Consider the following 19168-nt stretch of genomic DNA (forward strand, 5'->3'; position numbering starts at 1 on the left):
AGGCAGGGCCTCCAGTTATTGTTAGTTCCATAGGGGTACTGCCAATTATGGTAATCACCTGAGGTTCTGTAAAAGAGGCAACTGCAATCTAAGTCTTCTGTGTTATGAAAGGATAATTTTAAAAATATTTTACACCTGTCTCTTTACCTCTAGAATAAAATTGTTATTTTCTGTAATGGTTTTGAGTTTGCATTTATTAATTGATTAGGTATTATTTTGAGGATGGTAAAATATCATCTTGGATTTAATGGCGCCACGCTATCTTTGTTATCGGTTGCTAATGCATTGCTAAGCTACGATGGCTTGAGGTCTGTGACACATGATGTCACATAAGCGACAGTATAAAAGTAAGCGTCTGCCACTTCCTAGGCATCTCAGTTTGCAGATACAAACTAATAAGAAAACAAAGTCTCTAGGGTGTTTCTCTAGCTTTTCCAGTTCTTGCATTTCTGTGTGTGTTCATCTGACAGTTTTGTACTACTTAGTTTTGGGATTATGTTAAATTGTTTGCCTGGATTTTTGGACTGTCTCTTGGTTTTGATGTTTGGAATAATGTTTAAGATTGATATTTTAGAAAAAAAAACATTTTAGAGTTAATTATTAATTTAGTTCTGTGCTGCTGCCAATTAGCCCTGACACCTGTTGGAGCATCTTGTAGTTCATGACTGAGATGGACCAATAGCAAGTGATGAAGCAGACATGACGTTTTAATGCAAAAAGTGAGAACTATTTATCAAAGAACAAAGAATTAAAGTAAAACAGTGCATTCAATAATAAATAGATCAACCTTTAATAAAACAGTTTCTATTAAATACTGTCTTTAACAGTGCAAAATAAATAAAACCCAATGGCTATGTATTCCATTTCCTTTTCAAAACACCAAATCCCTCCTACAAAAACCTCAGAATCGTGTTCTGCTACCTTGATCATTACCCACAGAACTCTTCACTTGAAGGAGAGAGATTATTATAATGCCATCTTTCCAACAGAGACCTCAATAATCTTCTGCTCTGCCCTATGAACCCTGTTTGCTGCAGCACTGGAGATTCTCCTCATACTGTTCCTTCTTCCTGTGGCTACTCTCCACCATTTTCCTCTGCTCTTGAAAAGTAATTCAGCAGACTTGAATTGTGGCATACTGTGGAACAACTTGACAGCCAACAGTCCTGCACCCTCACATAGCTCAGCAGACTCAAAGCTGTCCTTCCATACACTCTTGAAATTGTATACACCAGCCAGCTATTCTCTTGATGAGTCTTTACTTTCCTAATCTCTATTTTGTTGATTCTTTCTCCTCTTTTAGCACTTACACCTTCTGAGTTACACATATACTTTGGCGACCCCTGATGACATATACCATCCACAGGAACTAACTGATAAAAGCGATTGCACATGCTCACATGCGAACCACTTTTCAGTGATGGTTAAGCCTCCAGGAAGTGCACTAAAACTAATAAAATCAACAAATAATTTAACTCTTTAAATCCCTCCATTTAGAATTTTCTTGTTCCTTCTTTCTTGTACGTTAAATAATTATTTTTGTTATTTATTCTGTTATAGTTTTATAATTATCCTCACTTCTTCAGATTTCACTTCTAATTTTATTTATTTGTGTTTATTTTTTCTATTTACATAGAAAATAATATTTAATATTGTTATATTTCTGTTTGCATTTTAATTAATTCTATAATTGCTTCTTGCATTAGTAGACATTTAGGGATTGGCGAATTATTATATTTACTTCTGTAGTTAAATTAAGTTTAATAGGTGGTGATAGTTCTTCTCTTTGTCATTTCATTTCTATTACATTTTGCTTGAGTTCCAAATAGCTAATCATAATGAAAAGGGTGATTTGTAAAAAAAAAAACAACTTTTAATGTTATCATTGTGTATATATGTACATAACTTATCAGGTGTTTTACATTCAGGTTTAAGAAATCACGTGTAATGATAATTTTCCTTTGTCTGATATAACCTTACTACTTGTGATTGGAGTATTGATGATATGTGTGCTCATTACATACCACTACCATAAATTCAGTGCTTTGTTTAGCGTTATCTTTAAGGTGGTCCTGTTAGGGTTGCTTGCAGCTTTAGAAGAATATTAATAAAATAATTAAGGCTTCTGTAAATTAACCAGTAGAAGAGTGATTACTTACCTGACATTCACAAAATCCTCTTTTTCATTCCCATTTTATTTCCTATGATATTTTAATTTCTTTTCTTTTAATCATGTTCTGGCATTTTGCTTGACTCAATTCATACTTCTAACCACATAAAATAAAAGTAGAATAGCCAGGCACCTGGAAAAAAGTTGTTTTTGCCTTGCTGGAAAGTTAAGTAACCAAGGCTGCAATTTAAGATTTAATATGTTGGCTGTCTTAAGGATTTGTGTGGTTTATAGTATATCATAGTTTCTTTTCTGCACAATTGCACACAAAACTTAATAAAGGTTTTAAACAAAAACAACAGGGGATGACAGACTGTCAGATAAAAATTAGGGGTGCCAACCGAGTCATCCCATTTAATATAAATGAAAAATAAACAAAAGGAATGTCCATCTTGGCACCATTGCCCTATGCTTCGGGCCAAAGTAACAACAAAACAATTTGTCTTCAGTAGGGGGTCACCCTTGTAAAAATGACGATTCCTTCCAGGAATCTTATGGCTGGGGCGTCTCACTGAGTGGTTTCTCGGTGCTTCAGGTAGAGAAGGAGAAGACAATGTTAGTGACAGCACCCCTCTCGTCCCAGTGGATCATTGCATACAGAGCCCATAAGGAGATCCATATGTGACAACACCTATTCTGAAATCACAATATCGTCAGAACTGGTGTCACTTTTACAATTATCCTTTCTATTCATCAGGTATGCAATTTGTGGATTCTATTAAAGAACACAGGAAAAACTCCCCTTTGCTATGATTTTGTTGCCTGAAACACCTCCCTACAGTGTACCTTTTCTAGGCACTGACTTTTGTTGTCTTTCTGCATATATAGTACAAGGATGAGTATGATTTTTTAAAGAAAGTGGAAATAAAAACAGCAAAAAAAAGGTTTTTCCTCTTATTGGGAGTCTTTTTTTTGAACATAAGATATATACAGTTCTCTTTCATTTCAATTGTCTGTGTCTCAGCATTTGTTTTCATTATTTACATGGCAAATTAAGCCAGTTTCTTGTCTTTTCTAAAACATTTCCTTTTTTCCCATTTTCCATTCCTCCTGTACATCCCATATTCCCATAGCAGCTGCATTACTGACTCAACACATAAATATTCCTGTGTTGGGCATTTGGGATTTTTTTGTTAGATTTCTTTTATATAATGCTAATTGAATTTGTACTACCTGGTGAATATTAAGCTACATTTTCCCACTGTTTGCACTTTGTTCCCATATTTTTTTCCATTAATTAATTTTTTATAGTATTGTAAAAGACAATGCAAATCTTCATCTTATAAAAGTATACACAAAATGAGGGTGCAAGCAAATGAAGATGTGTGTGTGTTAAAGGAATACATCAGGACTGGAATCCCACAGGTCTCAACCTTAAATTTGGTGTTGGAGACAAGAATTGAGAAATGCAGGATGACAAACTAATTATAATGTACAGTAAAACTCCAATACAAATGTTATTGCTATGAATATAAACAAAAACCATTACACTATAAAAAATCTTGTTTACTAATAAAATAATTCAATCATGATATATTTATTAGTATTATATTATTTCCAAATCTGAACATATTTAAAACTTTTACAGAAAATGAAGCAGACAAATGTGCAAGGACAATAACAATACCAAAACATTTATTTCTATAGTACATTTACATACAAATGGTGTAGCTTAAAGTGCTTTACAAGATGTCAGAGAAATAAATGCAGGAAAAAAAAATAAAATTACCTAAGAAATATAATGCATAAAAGCATCTGGCTAATACAGGGTAGTAAATAAGAGAGGGCTGACAGAGATTTGTTGCAGGTTTTCACTGGTTTTGGATACAGGAAAAGAGATGACCTATTTCAGATGCGTTTAATGTTCCCCAAACACTTCAGAGAGAAGTAAGATATGCTCCCTGCTTGCATTAGACAAGAAAAAATAGCAAATTGCATTGAAATTTTGTGTGAAGACATTCATCATTATGATTTCATAACCGGTAATGGATTTGTGCAATTTGTTAACATGGCTGCAACACACAGCAGATTTGTTTTCATTAAAATAAATATCCTCTATTAACAGATTTTGTGATTTAATTAGGGGGAATGGAACAAGCTCATTAGGAACAGTAGCAGTCAGGGTATCTTTGTGAATGGGATTAAAGAAAGTCCCACACAAATACTCACTCATCATGAAATCCCCTGGACTTTGAGGACTTGGGACTTAAAATTTGGAATGTAGGTTACCCTTGACCCATAGGTGCTCACTAAGAAACGGTTTTAAAAATTTCGCTGTCTAAGCGCAAAATTTCGTAAAGTTTTTTAGACCCGTTTGTATGTCTGTCTGCTTTTCATAAGAGAACTGCTATAATTTGCTTGAAGATTCCATTGATTTCTTATTGCGCTAAGTATCATAGTTCGGTTGCAGTACTGATTTATTAGCGCAAATCTGAGAGAGACTCATCGGGCTGGAGGGAGGGGGGCAGAGCACTCCTCACTCATGCAACTGCCTCGGAGCGTAACCTTAACTCCGCTTAGTTAGTGAATGACAGAACTACTTAACGGATTTTTTTTTTTCTACAATTTGCTTGAACATTACTGTTGATTTTGCGACTTCTCTCATTGTGCTTAGAATTATAGTTCACTTGCAGGAGTGATAAATTCATACTAATCCAAGACAGAGGCTGCAGGCCGAGGGGAGGGGGAAGAGTGACGTCAGGAGTAGAGAGCTAGACGGGGCCTTACTCACTGTCCTGTTTCACTAATACGCGGGTGAAGCCGTGGGGGATGGCTAGTGTGTATATACTATATGTACATAATGGAGCTGAACTGGTATAGCTCAAACCATGGGACATCTCCTGCATAGCCTTTACAGTCACTTCCTCCCAGCTTGGAGAGTGTGTGGTAATATTCTTGTAAAAAAAATAAGGTTAAACCAAATTTGTGTATAACTGTGTATTTATCAGTTTGTTAGCTGCAAAAACAGACAGGTATTGCAACAGGAGTTGTAGGACTACTTACTGCAGCACTTCACACTCCAGTGCCGGAGTAGGAGTTGAGTAGGACTCCTCAACTCCGACTCCACAACTCTTTTTAAAAGAAGCAATTAGAATCTGAATTCTCTGGTTCAACTCCTTGAAGCTGGGAGGTAGCAGTGTTAACTATGGTGCCACTCTCTTTTGTTTTGGGATTGCTGTAGAAGAATACATTTGGTCTTAATGTACATAAAGGCTGAGAAGCACTGTGGCGTGAAGCTTGGAGCAAAGAGAATAGACTTCAGCCCCCCACAACCCTGAAATGGAATAAGCATGTCTAAGAATGTTAAGTTAATAAGGATCTTATGACCAGTAACAATTTATGAACAGTATATAGTATACATTAATAAGATGTTGTTTCACATTCTCTTATAATCTTTCGTAAAGGAGGTTGATTTGTTGATTTAATGAGTAAGAGGCAGAAGCTACAAACTCAAAATATCTGTAATGCAGTAAGCCATTGTGCTTTGAATGTATTGGATACAACCTTTGATATTTTTCCTGTTACAACTTTGACCTCATAATCTCAAAACTTTTAGACTCAAAGACCTAATATATCTAGTTAATATTATAACAAAACATGCAGAATAAACAAAAGCACAATGTTAACTTCTGTACTACAAACACGGGTGAAAAGTACTAAAATGATTACCGTTTTTCAGCTCTGAATCTGATGAAGAAAGTAGGGATAAAGGAAGTGTTAGCCATGAGGAACATTTAAGATATGCATCAGAGTGAGGATTAAAATATTTACACAGTAAAAATTCAGTGCATTATTGTGCATCAATGCACAAGATTAAATACAAAGATTGGCTTGGATTTCTAGAAGGGACAGTAAAACCCTGTGCTGAAAACTGATGCATATAATCACATTAACTATTTCCTTGGCTCTAAATCCAATTGTGTATCTTAAGCTGCAATTTGGAGAAGGACTGCTAATAACTTTTTATTGTCACCATAAAAATTCTGCAATTCCATCAATTAAACATTTATGTAAATGAACAAACCTAGAAAGCAAATGCTTCACTGGTACATTAACATGAGATCAGCTATGAAGCCAGAAAAAATTTGAAAGATAATGGGAATTATGAACACAAGCTGAGACAGCAGAAGGATTAGATATTAACTTCTGCCTCATCTTTATGTTTTTGACATTCTCAGATGACTGTCATGGCTTCTCTCACTCTCTCTCTCTCTTTCTCCTTCTCCTTGCTGTTAAAGGGTCAGGCACTTTTAATACAAGCCAAGTTATCTGGATTTAGAATCTTGACAAAGTACACAGATTCAAATTAATTTTAATATGATATCCACTTATAAAATTAATAAAATGCAATGTGAATTAAAAGAAACATTGTACAGATGCCTCTAAATTAATTATAAATAAAAAAAAAATAAAATTTCTCACTCAGTTTGCCTTAAAGTGTAAATTATATATTAATAATTAACTAGGTGGAGTCAACCTGAAAGCTCTTAAGGTTTAAAACATCTACAGTATCTCTGGAAATTGTATATAGACCTGGACTTAAAAAAATAGATACTGTATTATAGGGACATTCAAAAGCAGATCTAGAGTATAGTCATTGGATAATACCACTTAAAGGGAGGGTATACAAAATTTTTCAAGACATCGAAAATATGTAAAGAATATGTAGCTCCATTATTTCAAAATTATTGCATTTTCATTTTGAAGTAACTAAATTACTTAAAACTGGTTATATGTAATCTATGAGCAGGTGGAATGTTCAGTTCTTTAATTAGACTAAAATCTCTTCTGCCTCATTTCTATGCCTTATGTTATAGGCAACTGTAATACCACAAATCGCTGTAAGGAACAAAGAAGCTGTTATGATTTAAGAACTCATACATTCAAATAAGGCCTCAAGTCCACAAAGACGACCTGAAACCGATACCTATATGAAAAAGGTCCAGTGCCTACAAAGTACTCAAGAAAGGCCTAAATATGCGAAGTGACAAAAGACGGGGTGGACCACCAAAAGCCCTTCCTCACAGAAGTAAAAATGTCAACTGTGGTTTAATTTATTAAATTAACTAGGGATGTTCCAAAAAATCAAAAGGAAATTCCAAAGTAAGCAAAACAACAAAAATTCAACATATCAAAAATAACTAATTTTAAAGAAGAAAACATAATGCAAAAACTGTCCAGAATCAAAAAAAAAAAAAAAAACAACAATTCTTTAAGCTGACAGATTCATTGACTGATTGAGAATTCTCTGTTCTGCTTTTGTTTTTAAATGTTACATTAAATTTTTCATGTGTTGTTTGATTAGCAAATTTACCCAGTTGCAGAGATTTTTTTCTCCTTAACTTTTGTTTTTTAGTATACTTTTTTGATACAACTATTTTTTGCTCATTTTTGATAATCAACATGCTGTTTTGTCATGTTATGGTCCTAGGGTGAAAAAATCTGAGGGGCTGTATCCTTACCTTTATACTGTTTACTAGGGGGTTCGCCCCCTGCTCTTTTCACTCGCCAACCCCCCGGCCTGCGCTATGCACCAGTCGCTTCACATCTCTGCCACTCATGTTGTGAAGAGGGGGACTGAATGCACCCCAAGGAGACGCGGTCGCTCCTCTGAAACCCCCTCTTAAACGGTGTTCCAATGGGAAACAAATACAGTTTTTTTTACCTCCTATTTGCTCAATCAGCTGCTGGCTTGCTGCTGCCATGCTGCATGATTTGTGCTTCAAACATTTAAAAGCCTGTACAGCAGTTGCCCTACTCTTTGCCTTTTATTTCCGGCCCCAGGCGTGGTTAAATCTCTTGGCACAAAGTCTTTTCTCACGGGACGCGAGTTCTTGAAATTGTTTAGTTTAGAATTTGAAAATGGAATAAGAATCTGAAAATCTAACAACATCACATTAAAATTTGATAAATTCTGAAAAGAATGATACCAAACATACAGTATATATGTAGGTTTTAAAATAAGCCCAATTTAAAGCGTGACAAAAAAAAATCACATAAAATCGTTGCACTTTTAGGCTTAGGGTTATATATATAGAGAGTAGATAATGCAGACCTTAACAAAACGTCTCAAAATCCATACTCTTACTACACTGTCAGAAACTTCACTTCAGCTCTTCTTCCTTCTCTTTATATCTGTAACCCCAGGTAAATAGATCAAGTAAAAGTACAGACAGTTGCACATTTATTTATGTATTATAGATAACTAGCTGAAGCCCACCATAGCATACGGCGGTGTAAGAATAGGAACGGAAAATGGTGAGAAAGGAATTCAGTATAACAAAGGCTTAGGAAACCACCATCGCAGTATAACGAAAATAGCAAGTAGCGAAACCAATTCCAAAGGTCGAGAGAGTACCTTCCTGTAGCAGGCTATGGAAAACATAGACATACAGTGGAACATCGAGATACGAGTTTAATTCGTTCCAGCACTGAGCTTGTATAGCGAATTTCACGTATCTAGAACAAACTTCCCCATTGAAAATAATGGAAATCCAGTTAATCCGTTCTGCACCCCCAAAAATATCAACAACAAAATCAATTTTCCTAACAAATAACACTGATAAATAATATACGCAAGTGGAACCTCGGTTTGCAAGTAACTTGGTTTATGAGTGTTTTGTAAGACGAGCTAAATTTTTTAATTAATTTAGACTTGATAAAATGAGCGATGTCTTGCAATACAAGTAGTATAGATACACTTTGTCTGCTGAGTGTCATGTGAGCATAACTGAGCTAATGGTTCTTCTCTCTCGTGCGCATCTCTCTCTCCTTATCTCTCTTGCTCGCGCACACGTCTCTCTCTCTCCTTATCTCTTTCGCTCGCTTGCACGCGCCTCTCTCTCTCCTTATCTCTCTCGCTTGCTCGTGCGCGCGCGCCTCTCTCTCTCTCTCCTCTTGAGAATCGTCTCCTATTCTCCGTCTGCATGTCCGCGATATTTTTGGATACGCTTATACAGCGAACTGCTACAGCAAAACAATGAAACCACATGCGCACAAACGCGTAGATCCTCACGCTACAGGAGAACAAGGAACACTGAGTGAGCTGGCAGGCTGGCAGTGTCAGATTGTGTGAATCCCCGAGTCGAGGCGGATCGGGAAACGCGTCACGCATAACCACAGCCTGGCTCGTGGCTCGTTATGCGAGCCAATGCTCGTATTCAGATCTGAATTTTTTGCTCATACTTTCCTCTTATCTTGAATTTCTCGTATACAGAGGTGATCGTATCTAGAGGTTTCACTGTATATAGACAGACGCCGCATTCACTGTGTTGCCCAGTCGACACAATAAGTCAGCGCCCATTTAAATTAACACAGATAGATGTGGAAACCGGGTTTTCTGATGAAAAAACAATAACATTTTAAACAGTATCGTTTGCATACAACAGATTTTGGCAAATCGTTTACATGCAATTATTTATATCCATTTATACACTAAATGCGTGCGTATCCCATGGTCTTAGAGTTGGTGGACGGGGCTCTGTGAGTTGACGGGCGTAGCTCTCTGTCTTCGAGCGCTCTCTGTCTTGCTTGCCCTTAGTTAGAGTTGGTGGGCGGGGCTCTTTGAGTTGGTGATCGTGGCTCTCTGTCTTGCATGCGGTGTAAAGTCAACGTGGCTCAGAGGTGCATGTGGACTTTTGCACAGACGAAAGCGACTGAGGCTGTGTTTGGTGAGTTGTTGCGTGCCTCGAGAGTGATGCTGGACTCGGGAGGAAGGTTACAGTTGGCGTGCGTGGCTCTGTCATGCATATCCCATGAGGTGGTAGGAGGGTTAGAGTTGGCGGGGGGGCTCTGTTGAGTGTATCCCATGGTCTTAGAGTTGGCGGGCGGGGCTCTGTCTTGCTTGCCCTCACTGTCTTGCATGCCCTCAGTGTCTTGCGTGCCCTTAGTGGATTATATATATAGATAGGCTTTATTATACATAGTGATATATAAAAGCAAATGAAATGTGACTTGTGTTAAATGTGTAGTTGCAGGTGGCACATAAATTTGTAGTTACACTCATTTTCAAACAATTTCACCGTAGTGGTAGGATTTGTGCTCTGGTTATGATCTCTTTTCTGATTATGAATTTCAAATTCATCTTGCTTTTTCAGTTTCTGGTTACTTGGCTCATTTGGCTTTATCAGTCTAGTGACCCTTGTTTATCCTGACCACAATTTATTGCTGCTTAATCATCTCCTGACTTTGTTGTGCTCACAATAATCTTAGGGCAATTTTCTGTGACCACAACTGCACCATATTAAATAGGCATTTATAAAATTATATAGCATGTAGAGCATGCTAGACACAAATGGAAATTGTTTTTAATGTCTTTTCCAATTTTCTGTGTTTCTTACTTTGAAACAGCTATGACCTGTTTGTTTTATCCCAGATTTTATTTTGAATATAACGGTAATTTCTCAGCCCTTGAAAGAATAGTGGCCTGGTGCACAAATTAATACAATGAAGTGAACCAGAGGACAGACCCAGGTTTCCTGTGACACTCTGTGTCACGGAGTAAACTAAAGCACAACTAATTCCTGTCTGAGGAATGCTAATTTATACACAACCTATGCACTGGTTTGATTGTAGTGTGCTACATTAGTGGTAGGGGATTCAAAGCACCAAGTGAGAGCTAAATTATGGGTAAATCACAAACCAAATGTAAAGTATCAGGAAATCACTTGAGCATAAAGCATCAGGAGAGTGTTGTGAAAGCAGGAACCAGAGCAGTGAGTGTCAGGAGAGTGCTTGAGGAGAAAGCAGCAGTTAGTGCTTGCTGCACATGTGGACCAGTGAGTGGCCGGAGAACACAAAGGGAGTGGAGAGGAATGAGTGAGAATAGGAGTAAGGGAAGAGAGTGAAGTACTGGACCTTGGGAAACCATCCTGAGGATCTCAGATCTGCTGATCTGCTTACAAGTAGTAGGTTTATCTGAATGGTCTGGACATGGAAGGAAAGTGATGTGGGGCTGAGATGTGTGCAGGCCAATGAAGCTGTACTGGGTGAGGGCATGAAGCAACATTGCTGTGTGGAACTTGCTAAATGTCTTTCCTGTGTTTTTCAGGAAGGAAAAATCAGAAGCCCAGCAACATAAGCTGTACGCAAAGAAGTTACTGGGGCGCATTTCTGGTGGGACCCTGTTGATGCACTGAACAGTAAATTTGGATTATCCACATTGTGCATCTCTCTATGGAACTGATTGAGTGATCTTAAGTGGTAATGGACTGATCTTTTTAATTACATGTGGGACTTTAATTATATTTATTTATTTATGGCAGATTTTAAACTGCCCTGACAACTTGCTTATGCACTTACTTTTTACACAATAATACATTTGCCTCTGAATTTTTTCACTAAGGCACTGTGGTTATCTCCTCACTTGCTCTACTCCATCCAGCATTAAGAACTACAAGATACTCCAGAAAACGGCTGGTTGCCTTGGCCCAGGGGCATCCCAGTTCCCACCCAAGACTGTTACAGTTGTTAAGACTTAGTCGCTTAGGTAAGTATGATGTGTGTCTTTTCCAGTACACCTATAGAATGGGAATGGTTGTCTGTCAGAACCTAAAGGTGAATGAATGTGGTTTTATGTGAGTTTTTTCATTTCTTTCTTTTTCAAAATGATTTTTTTACTGAGTGATCTGCCCTTCTTTCCTAGGATGAACATTTTGAAACGTTAGGAATGGGCAATTTTTCTATGTAAAAGGAGATTTTTTCTGTCAAAATATTTAACCCTATGTGCTGCTTTCTTTGTTTACTATGAAAATTCAATGAAACACAGCAGCTCATTTTCTGCCCTCTAATTTTTTTACAATATATCTATACCATCTGAGTTAGCAGTGGGGGTTGCAGGATTTCCTCATTTTGTAAGGTTTCTAAAATATTGAAAATTTACTATTCAGACTGTCTGTCCATCCATCCATCCATCCAAGAAACTATATCATATGATTTCTGTGTAGGCTAAATTTCAATTTCAGTTATGTTGTTGAAAACATTGGTGACAGAAACATAATCAAAAATTGATATACCATATTTACGCGTGTACCACGCACACATTTTTTCCCAAAAATTAGCATTAGAAAATCAGGTGGGCATCATACATGAGGAAATGTAATTGTGTAATGTTTACTTCTTCTGCTTGTGCTCGCTCGCTCACTCGCTTGTTCACGCACTCCCGCTCTCTCTCTCTTGCTTGCTTGTGCACTCGCGCTCTCTCTCGATTGCGCTCTCTCTCTCTAAACGCTTCCTATACAATCGCAACGGGCGTTGTACACAGGGCAAAACGATTTTCACGATTTTCTTTGTAAAAATTAGGGTGCACGTCTTACACGAGGGCGCGTGGTACATGAATAAAAATGGTAGATATATTTTTTTTATTTCATATGAAAAGCATACACACTGGCAAATAAATTTTGATCACGCTCTGATATCTGCTTCTACGCGTCAACACCCTATTTTTATTGAAAATATGTACATAACTCCAAATCCCAAAATGGTGAATTCTCTCAAATGCTGTGTCATAATTCGCACCCTGACAAATACTCATCTGAGTTGTGACTGGCTAACACCCGGGCCAATAGGGACCTGTGTTCTGTTTCTAATCTACCTGCTTGCCATTGTGACCACAGCTTCTTGGTGTACTCAAGTTGACAGGTTGGACTTGTTGGTGCTGCCTTTTTCAGTAATATTTCTATCGTACTAAACCTGGCAAGCCCCCCCTTCTCATGGCTCTGGTCTTTCAACATTGTTTTGACAGTATAACTTTTAGATTTGTAAAACTTACACTTTTCCTGACACAGATTTTTCTTTATAACACATAAACACATTTTGTCTAGCCCTTAAATACTTGACCTCTGCCACTTCAAGAGTAACATCAGTGTTCAAGTGGGCTTATAAGAAAAAACAATGTTTCCTGTTTTATCTGCTCAACTGGACCACAACAACTAAAATCTACAAATCCAGTTTCACATAACAATCAAACTGTAGTAACTGAAAGTCTGAGTTTAGCTATTGCTGTAAAGGTGTTTCTATTAGACATCAATACATTGTGAATTATACTTACACATGTATTGTGGATTCTCATGAGAAGACAATAAATCATCTGTAGGAATTAGTACTTATTTGCTGCGGGGTCAGTTGTTTTTGAGACAGAACATCAATCACTACTGAAAAAATGGTTAGTGTTGTTTATTTGTATTGCTTGTGTTTGTGCAGATATTATCTGAATATGAGATTTTGGTCCTTGAATGCTATGATCAGCTCTCTTTGTTGATAACAACAAAGTGTTTCTGTGTCATGTAAAAAAAGAAGAAGGAAATGAAAGAAAAGTATAATATATGCTTATCACAACAAAACATTTAGTGTGGTTTTCTGATAATGATTTGTATTGGAATCATTCATCTCAGAGCGTAATCTCCAGCTGAATGGGTTCAGTGTTTTTGATAATGCTCCTTTTAGGATGCTTCCCTAAAATACAATGAATCCATTGTTGTATTTTTTATTAATTATTCTTTAAGCAGCATTTCTTTTACCATGGATTGAGTATTAACCTAATGAACTTGCTATATACCTTAGCATATTTTCTGCAGAATATACTTATTTAAAACGTCTGTTAACAGTAATTCTGTCACAAATTTTAGTAATTAATAGGCTCTCCTCAAATAACAACAGTATAAAACTGCAGTAAGCAAAGGCAGAAAATTTCACACAAGAATTATGCAGTTCAATTTATTGATTTATAATCCCTGCGGTGGGCTGGTGTCCTGCCCAGGGTTTGTTTCCTGCCTTGCTCCCTGTGTTGGCTGGGATTGGCTCCAGCAGACCCCGTGACCCTGAGGTTAGGATATAGCGGGTTGGATATTGGATGAAAGGATAGAACATGCATAATTTACAATTATAAGGCATTTAGTCAACCATTAAAAATACTATGCCGCAGAATGGAGTTAAGTTCAGTGGATGACTATGCAAGACGAACAAGCACCATATATCCCGAGAATAAACATATTTAATTATTTTATTATTCAGCTCACAAAAAAACAACAATATTCAGATTTTATTTACTAGCATATTTGTACAATAAACACCTTTCAAGGTTACAGCTAAATGTTTATATTATATTTGCCTTAATTTTTAAACAGGGGTAGAGACACAATGAGTAATGGCCTCACAGTGAGAAGTGTCATATCAGATAGAGCCGGGAGGTTAAAGAGGAGTTCTGGATTTAATACATCTCTAGTGGTCCACAGTCCTTTGTAAGTCCTTTGTAAAATGTAATGTTAAGGTCTAGCTCTCTGGGCAGCCTGATCCCTCTGGGAATTCAAAAATGAACTACAATGTAGACTAATGAACATGATTAAGATGGCATCACTTATTGGTCTGATACAGGGTCTAGTTAGTAATGGCAATGGCACCAAACATCCCCTTAGCAAAAACTTGAACAATAAAATGGTTAATTACAGTTGTTTGTGTCACTTTTCAACAATTCATCCACAAATGACAAATAACTAACAAAAAAACCATAAGCTAAAATGTTGAAACAAATACTCATTAGATGCAGAGTTCATGAAAAAATAATCTTACCAAATAGTGTCAATAATGACATCATCATGGCATTATTGGTAATTATAAACAAGATTTAAAAAAAATTATAGAATTGTCATCATACAATAACACAAAAATCAAAAATCATTTACATGTTTCTGACAAAGGCACAAAGATTATATCTGTGTCATAATTGGGAAAAATATTTAGAGCAGGCCATGTGACCATAGCATTAGAGACTTGAAAATGAATCTATTGTGACAGTAGATGGTGCTCTAGACAGTAGATGGGCAACTGCAGCAGATGTAGTAAGAGTGACAGCAAAAGGTGTGATTGGCGTGACATCTGGACAGAGGAAGGAGGAAAAGGAAACCTGGTGGTGGAATGGGGAAGTACAGGAGAGTATACAGAGGAAGAGGATGGCAAAGGAGAAGTGGGATAATCAGAGAGATGCAGAAAGTAGACAAAAGTACAAAGAGATAAGGCGGAAGGAGAAGAGAGAGGTGGCGAAGGCTAAAGAAAAGGCGTATGATGAGTTGTATGAGAGGTTGGACACTAGGGAGGGATAAAAGGATCTGTACCGATTGGCTAGACAGGGGGACCAAGCTGGGAAAGATGTGCAGCAGGTTAGGGTGATAAAGGATAAAGATGGAAAGATACTCACAAGTGAGGAGAGTGTGTTGAGCAGATGGAAGGAGTACTTTGAGAGGCTGATGAATGAAGAGAACGAGAGAGAGAAGAGGTTGGATGATGTGGAGATAGTGAATCAGGAAGTGCTACGGATTAGCAAGGAGGAAGTAAGGACAGCTATGAAGAGGATGAAGAATGGAAAAGCCGTTGGTCCAGATGACATACCTGTGGAAGCATGGAGGTGTTTTGGAGAGATGGCAGTAGAGTTTTTAACCAGATTGTTTAATGGAATCTTGGTGTAACATGAATGTAAGTTTAATGTCACTGTGCTCTGTGCAAGAAATTGTTTTATGGATTCACAGGGGCTAGTCAGCATTTGGAAACTGCTAGTCAGCATTTACAAACTGCTAGCATTTGGAAAATGAGGGGGACAACTGTGGGGGTAGGCATTGTGCTATTCCTGCATTTTGGAGATGGGGTTGAGTCCTTTCCTTTCCTGGTTTGGAGACCAGAGAGGGGCCTGCACGTGGAGAAGACAGTATAAATACATGTACAAGCAGTGAAACACTTCAAGCCGCCGGACGGATGATATCATCATCCGTCCAGAAAATCCTTTCAGCGTAGTGACGAAAAATGGCAGACTCTATAGATCAAAATCCCACCTTGATATTGTCTTGCTATGGCTTCCCATCATTAATGCCGCATAAATCGTCATTAAAGACTGTTATTTTTCTCTTATGTGATTTTTACTGCAGTATCACTATGGAAGGGATATTGCCTTTTACATTATATCTATATAGTTTCTGGTTATTTAAAATTGCCCCTAAAGGAAACACTTTGAAAGTGAGTGGATGCCTAAGAAGTGGAGATGAAGTGTACTGGTGTCGATATTTAAGAATAAGGGGGATGTGCAGGACTGTAGTAACTGCAGGGGGATAAAATTGATGAGCCACAGCATGAAGTTATGGGAAAGAGTAGTGGAAGCTAGGTTAAGAAGTTAGGTGATGATTAGTGAGCAGTAGTATGGTTTCATGCCAAGAAAGAGCACCACAGATGTGATGTTTGCTCTGAGGGTGTTGATGGAGAAGTATAGAGAAGGCCAGAAGGAGTTGCATTGCGTCTTTGTGGACCTGGAGAAAGCACATGACAGGGTGCTGTTAGAGGAGTTGTGGTATTGTATGAGGAAGTCAGGAGTGGCAGAGAAGTATGTAAGAGTTGTACAGGATAATGTATGAGGGAAATGTGACTGTGGTGAGGTCTGCAGTAGGAGTGATGGATGCATTCAAGTTGGAGGTGGGATTACATCAGGGATCGACTCTGAGCCCTTTGTTATTTGCAATGGTGATGGACAGGTTGACCGGTGAGATTAGACAGGAGTCCTCGTGGACTATGATGTTTGCTGATGACATTGTGATCTGTAGTGATAGTAGGGAGCAGGTTGAAGAGACCCTGGAGAGGTGGAGATATGCTCTAGAGAGGAGAGGAATGAAGGTCAGTAGGAACAAAACAGAATACTTGTGTGTAAAAATGAGGGAGGTCAGCGGAATGGTGAGGATGCAAGGAGTAGAGTTGGCAAAGGAGAATGAGTTTAAATACTTGGGATCAACAGTACAGAGTAATGGGGATTGTCGAAGAGAGGTGAAAAAGAGAGCGCAGGCAGGGTGGAATGGGTGGAGAAGAGTGTCAGGAGTAATTTGTGACAGATGGATATCAGCAAGTGTGAAAGGGGTCTACAGGACAGTAGTGAGACCAGCTATGTTATATGGGTTGGAGACAATGGCACTGACCAGAAAACAGGAGCTGAAGGTGGCAGAGTTAAAGATGCTAATATTTGCATTGGGTGTGACAAGGATGGATAAGATTAGAAATGAGTACATTAGAGGGTCAGCTCAAGTTGGACGGTTAGGATACAAAGTCAGAGAGGCGAGATTGTGTTAGTTTGGACATGTGCAGAGGAGAGATGCTGAGTATATTGTGAGAAGGATGCTAAGGATAGAGCTGCCAGGGAAGAGGAAAAGAGGAAGGCCTAAGTGAAGGTTTATGGATGTGGTGAGAGATGACATGCAGGTTATGGGTGTAACAGAACAAGAAGCAGAGAACAGAAAGATATGGAAGAAGATGATCCGCTGTACCAACCCCTAACAGGAGAAGGCGAAAGAAGAAAAAGACTTTTCTTGTCACTTTTTCTTAGACATCTTGTAAAAACATTTGAACTAGATCCTATGTTTGAAATGGGTTTTATAAATATTATTGTTGTTGATGTGTAATTCTATTAGTCCATTTAGATAAGTATTTTAAGGAACTGCATAGTATTGTGTAGTACTGGGAGAGGAAGCTTGATGGCTGAGGTCTCCAGGACTCTAAACAAATCCAAATCATATTATGTGATATCATCTACTGTTAAATTCTGCTCCATATTTGTAATACGGCAAGTCCTGTTAATGCCCATTGTGGCACTTCTTGTGTGATTTTGGGCTATACAAAAATAAATTGTTCTATATTGTATTGTATATTGTTAAACCATTTCTGAGAGGATCTATTTTTTCTTAAAACTTTTTAGAGCAGGTTTTTGTATGGTGATCTACAAGGAGCAAAAAAGGAAACACCTCAGTAAATGGGTATTTATATTATATGAGTTTTTACAAAGATGTGGTTATTGAGAGAAGCAAACAGTTATCACCTCATCATGACTAAGTCAAGGAAAAAATGCAGCACATTAAGGGTAAGGAGTAACCAGTGCCAGCACCCTGGAATTTGCTCTGTCCACTTTACGGAAACGTTACATTTTTATTGACACCAGTTCTGTTGATTCCATTTCTCACTTTAACCAGGGCTGCCTTTTTAAACAAGTTATTAAGTAGTTCTTGAAGAATCAATACTCAAGAGTCCCCCATCTCTAACACTGTACTGCAGAGTCTTCAAAAACACTCATATGATGTGGAAATCATAAAGGATAAAAAATTTTACAGTCTGAATCTTCTTCTGAATGAAGTCTAGCTTACACAATAGGTTTTAAAAATCAGATCCAATGTTAGCAGAATAAAAAAGCTATGTTGTCCTTCCATTTACCAGTTAAAGTGAGTGCACTTCACATTTAGAAAACAAGTTTAAAAATAATAAACATTCAAAATTGTATTCATTTTGTTTGAAAACTCTCAGATGCAGTTCTCTATTCTACCACCTGCTCAAGCCCCACTATTTGCACAATTTTGTTATTACATTATTTTTTATTAACCAATTAAATTGGTTAAGATGTTTGTATTATTTCTATTATCATTTATATATATTTATTTAATGTTCTCCTTTGTCAGCTGCTAAGGCACACTTTTTTAAATACTTTGTTATTTCTATTTTCACATTATTAAAAAGTTCATTATTTTTAGTTCTGTCAGTGGTAAAATATCCTTTCTTTAGTCTGATATCATTCTACTGTAGGTAATAGTAGTAGTATTATAACATGTGCAGAGGACAGTGACAGTCTTAATTGAATGTCCAACCAACTTTCATCATGTTGCTGTTCTTTGGTGCCATGCCAAACAATAGAATATTATAACACAACTTAATTTTGACAAACTGCAAATGCAAATCAACTTACTCAATGTATTCTTTACCCCTGTTACCAAACCACTTGTTCTGTTATGTTCCAGGTTCCTGAAATTTGAGAAACCTCAGTATGGTTGGCCTTGAATGTGTATTATTAGCAGAGTTGGGTGTTAAACAAAATTTCCCTTCGCTGTTCACATGTGCAATTTGTCAGTCCAACATACAGTTTAAGAAAGCGTCACCTTTGCTTTGCAAGTTAGGATGTTGTGCATATTTAGACATCTGAAACACTACTGCAGC

The sequence above is a fragment of the Polypterus senegalus genome, chromosome 7 (genome assembly GCF_016835505.1).
Source record: "Polypterus senegalus isolate Bchr_013 chromosome 7, ASM1683550v1, whole genome shotgun sequence".
Classification (NCBI taxonomy): domain Eukaryota; kingdom Metazoa; phylum Chordata; class Cladistia; order Polypteriformes; family Polypteridae; genus Polypterus; species Polypterus senegalus.